General features: G+C 35.9%; 1 pseudogene; it reads right to left on the reverse strand.

Annotated features, from left to right (window-relative positions):
- Positions 1-261: 261 nt before the first annotated feature.
- Positions 262-741, reverse strand: LOC110222279 (large ribosomal subunit protein eL21 pseudogene; annotated as a pseudogene).
- Positions 742-5215: the final 4474 nt, after the last annotated feature.

The following is a 5215-nucleotide window of genomic DNA, read 5'->3' on the forward strand; positions in this document are numbered from 1 at the left end:
TTTTTATCCCTCTCTTGAATCTTGTATTTGAAGATCAAGTTTTCCATTGAGCTGTAGCCTTTTCATCAGAAAAGTCTGGATTCCCCTATATCGTTGAATATCCATCTCCTCACCTGAAAGATTATCCTCCATTTCCCTGGGTAGTTGATCCTTGGTTGTAATCTAAGCTCCTTTGCTTTACATACTATCATATTCCAAGCCCTCTGATCTTTTTTTTTCCCCTAACACAAGAATTTTTTATTGTTTTTATTTTACAGCCATTTATGCCATGAATTCGTAGGGGATTGGTTCCAATAGCTCAGGTTCCCCATTGGTTCTCACAAAGTATACTTCTCTGGTTGGACCAGACTGGTGCTTCAGTTGAACCCAAGTGCCTTTTTCTTTGACTTCCTTCTTCTTCTGATAATTTTCCTTTACCCGCTTCAGAAAACTATCTCTGCTCTTAGAATGCTTAATATGCTCAATACACACATTAATTCTCTTGGCTAGACTCTTGCCCTTAACCTGCTTGTTTACAACAATGCCTACAGCATGTTTAGTAACATTATAGACCCGTCCAGTCTTGCCATGGTAACATTTGTGGGGCATTCCTTGCTGAACCATGCCCATACCCTTGATATCTACAATATCACCTTTCTCGTATATTCATATATACGTAGCCAGAGGGACAACACAATGTTTTCAAAAGGACCTAGAAAACATGTATAGTGTCCCTCTCCTTTTTCCTTTTGTGTTCATCATTTTGGCAACTCACTGGAATATGGCAGAGCTAGTGGAAAGCCCTCTGATCTTTTAATGTAGAAGTTTCAAGTTCCTGCATAATCATGACTGTGGTTCTGCAATATTTGAATTGTTTCTTTCTGGCTGCTAAAAATAGTTCTCAATGTGCAGAATAAGAAAGAAAGGAAATTGGATATTTGAAATGCAATTATAATATGCCTTAAAAGCATATTTGGAAAGACAACTCAGTAGCATTGTTAAGTGATTTTCATTTTTCTATTTTGAAAATAAAAATAATCTTCACCTCTCATTTGATACAAACATTGACAGAAGCAATGACCAAGAGTCTGACTTCACGAGCAAACACCTACATCAGATATCCTAGATCCAGGAACTACTTATAGAGGGGAAAGTGTGTATATCAAAACTAAATGAACATGAAGCTTCTCTTATGATTTTCTCTTCATGATTGATGCTCAACAGATTTCCAAGGACCACCTTATACAAAGATAAATTGAGTCTCAAGAATTTGAGTTGTAGGGGGCAGCTAGGTAGTGCAGTGGATAGAGCACTGGTCCTGAAGTCAGGAGGACCCAAGTTCAAATCTGGCCTCAGACCAAACACTTTATGCTTACTGGTGGTGTGACGTGGGCAAGTCACTTAACCCCAATTGCCAAAAAAATAAAAATAAAAAAAGAATTTGAATTGTACTATTGTACTTTAACATATGTAGGGGAAAAAAATGGAAATTGCCCTCCACTACATGAGACACTTTCTAGAAAATGTGTAAATGGTAAATAAAATGTGTGATACATTTTCAGGAAGAAAAATGGTTCCAGTTCAAATTATCTACCTTTGACTTTTGATTGAAGTTGTGGAAAGGTTCTCAAGACACAAGCTTGAAAAATCTCATGTATGGAACGATGGAAACTCTAAAAGCTGTAGATTGGATTAATGTTTCCATTGGACTTTTCCATGATCATGTCATATGCCAAATAATCTCATGGCAGATGTTTTAAACACATTTTTATTCAAAGGTCATCAATGATTCTTAACTACTTGATATATATGATAAAGTAGCCTTCTCCCCTTTGATTCAGCTCACTGAGTAGTACAATTTCTTTAAATCTTTATTTGAACTTTATTTTTATATTGCTTTTTTGAACTTTTAAAAACACTAGTATTAACAAAGTTAAATATAACTAATGAGAACAGTGTGGGTCCAATTAAATGTACATTTTTATGACTAGGTATGGATTTAGTACTTAACAGAATTTTATTTTCAGTCATTTCATTCAGTCAAGTATATGCAATGAAGAAAGTTGAAAATGTCACAGCTGAAGAGAAATGAAGGGTAATGAAGTTATAGGACTGTCCACTCCACCATTATTAGGTCAGTTATTTGACAATATGCAACTGGCCAGAGACTAACAGAGTCAAACTTTCCAAATAATTTCCTTTTATTAAGTTACCATTCCATCTTACTTTTTCATAATAGTACTTTCTCAGAAAGCAGAGAATAAGGCAATCTCCCAACTTAATAGTGCAAAAGTAGTGAAATAGAGAAAACAATGGTAGATCAATTGCTGGATTATTATAATGCCTGATCTTGACCTGGAAAAGAATTGAGAAGATATATTCTAAAGGTTGGGGAGAAGGGGTATAGGGGGGATAGTACTGTGGTATATTGTATATACAGTAAGTAAGGGTTGATGAGATGGTTAATCTTGCAGAATGGCTTCCTCTCCCCCTCTTTTTTTTTTCTTTTGAATATTTATTACGAAGGGTGATTTGCTGGGTAAGGTAAGGGGAAAACATATTTGGAAATTAATGTGATGTAGAAGAAAGGCATAAATAATATTATACATAGTATATTTAATATATTGTACATGTAATACATAATGTGTTTGTGTGTAGGAGTAGGATAAGAGAGAGAGAAAGAGAAAGAGAGAAATGGAGAGAGGAGGAGGAGGGGGAAAGGGAAAAAGAAAGCAATGAAAGAAAAAGAAGAAATGAAAGAAAAATCACTAAATGAAACAGATTATTAGATACTTATTAATAAGTATCACTTCTTATGCTTCCTTAACTAAAACGTAGTTTCAATGAAGGGGCAGGAAAAAAATCCCTTTAACTTGAATCCAGTAATTTCAAACATTATAAAAATAATTGAGGCAATACAGAGACAAGGGAGAGTTTGCTAATTTCTAATTTACTTCAGAGGAACTGGTCCCCAAATTTGACTCTGAAATCTATTCTCATTATCTCCTTTTTCTCAATGTCCAAATGCAGAACGAGTCTCCAGCCCTCTAGTTTTAATCAGCAGCCTCAATAACTTCCAGAGGGGCAAAGGAGTTAACTCTCAGACCAGTAACCATTTTATATAAATGAGACAGGACAGGGTCAGCTGCTGGTTCCAGCTTCTGTCAGCTTGGTTATCACTGGAAAAAAATAAATTCAATTTTGAGGGGATACCTCCTGTTGAGCAGCAGGGCCTCCTTGAAGTTACTTGGCTGTCTTCTGCATTATGTTCACCTTAAGCTGTTCCTCCTTGTCACCCTTGTGCTAGGATCATACCCAAATTCATCTGTGCTGAATTTTGTTCTTGCTCTTGGAAAGATTGCAGAGACAGGGATCTCAGGGTGATGCCTGGTGCTCATGACTTAATGCCAATATTGCTTCAGCTTCTTTGTTAACTTAGCAACCAGCAGAGGTAATTTACCATAACAGGAGCTAATCAGGGCAAGTTATTTAAAATATTTTCGAAAGGAATGAAAGGAACTGGAATGAATAAACTGAAAAAGAAATGCAACTACGAACATTAGTGTTATAAGGGTATAGCATAAGGAGAGATGGAAACTGGAGGTGTTAAGATTCCACTTTTATTAACTGGTCCAATACCAACGACACAATTTTAAAATGTTTCCTTGAAAGTGACAAAATAGAAGATTTGCCCCCCAGAAAACCTTAAATATTAGAGTATCATCTAATTAAGATGGTCATAAATTGCTCAGACATTGTGAAAATCCCTTTGTAAATATCTCAGGCTCTTTTTGGTTGTTGTTTTTTTTTTTTAAGTTGTCATTTGGAACAGACCTATTTCAGAAAAATCCTACTTGGCCATTCCCTAAGGATAAGCTCTTGGAGGCTTTGATATATTAAAGCATTTAAAGCAGTAGGTGAAATGTGAAGTTTTGAAAATACCAATATTTTATAGGCAGAGAGAGAGGTCTAAAAATGGAATTTGAGGTCTTGAGTGGTGGTGAGTCAACACATTCTGAATGAATATGGGGACAAGAGGGCTCTTTGTTTCAGAGCCAAGACATATGGATAACCCAGCAATTCCCTTCCTCCTATTGTGATTTCTGTACTCCATCTTGTCTGAAGGTCGTCTGGTAGTATGCAGGGTTCATCTACCTCCATGAGAATTTTTGGCTGACTTCTTCTTATCTCAGCAATGCACCTGAGCCCACCCATATCCTTCTTTGCAGCTGCACTGTGGAGGTCCCCTCTCCTCTCCTTTAAAGATAACAACAACAATTACAGAAGTTGGTTTGTGCTCTGTCTGGGTATTTAAAGGAGTATTAAAATTTAAGAATACTTCAAAGATCAAGCTGTGTGAATTAATACAATGCATTTTTCTTTTATCAACAAGCAAAAGAAAATAGAGATGGTAGGATATACATTTTTTAAATTTCAGTACATTTTCACATGCAGATAAAATAAGTGAAGGGGAAGAGAATGAGCATTTATATAGTACCTACCATGTTCTAGGTACTGTGCTAAGTGCTTTATATATATTATCTCATTCAATCCTAGCAATAATCCTGGGAGTTAGGTGCTATTACTATCCCCATTTCACAGTTGAGGAATTTGAGGTAAACAGGTTAAATAACTTGCTCAAAGTCACAAAACTAGTAAGTGTCTGAGGCTGAGTTTGAATTCAGGTCTTCCTGATGCCAAGACTAACACGCTTGTCTATTGTGTCACAAGCAAATTATAGTAAAATTATGGGGGGAAATTAAATGAATTAACATGTCCCAGGCTGCTAATGTTAAGACTTTAAGAAGTATTGAAGATATTTTTGTGATGATTGGAGAATTCTTTGTTGGGAGGATTGTCAATCAGAGGTATCAAACTCAAGGCCCCAAGGTCTTGAGCAGTTATAAAATTCCCAAGTGTTTCCCAAGCAAGATTAAAATACAGTTGGGAAATATTTGACTAAATAAAAACACAATATAGCAATGTTAATTTATTGTTATCTAAGTCAATATATGGGCTGGTAGGAATCAATTTTTATTTGAGTTTGTCACCACTGTTGAACAAATTCCTGTTCAAATATGGTTTCACTTAGATGGTCTCTGAGCTTCCTTCCAAATGAGATTCTATGTCCCTTTTCTCTTTCTTCCTGTCCTATACATGAAAATGCATGATTGACCGAGGAACAAAATGCAGAGTCAGAGAAAGCATTGGGGATGGTGAAGAATCACATTTGGTA

The sequence above is a fragment of the Phascolarctos cinereus genome, unplaced genomic scaffold, assembly GCF_003287225.1.
Source record: "Phascolarctos cinereus isolate Bilbo 61053 unplaced genomic scaffold, phaCin_HiC Scaffold_726;HRSCAF=1367, whole genome shotgun sequence".
Taxonomy (NCBI): Eukaryota; Metazoa; Chordata; class Mammalia; order Diprotodontia; family Phascolarctidae; genus Phascolarctos; species Phascolarctos cinereus.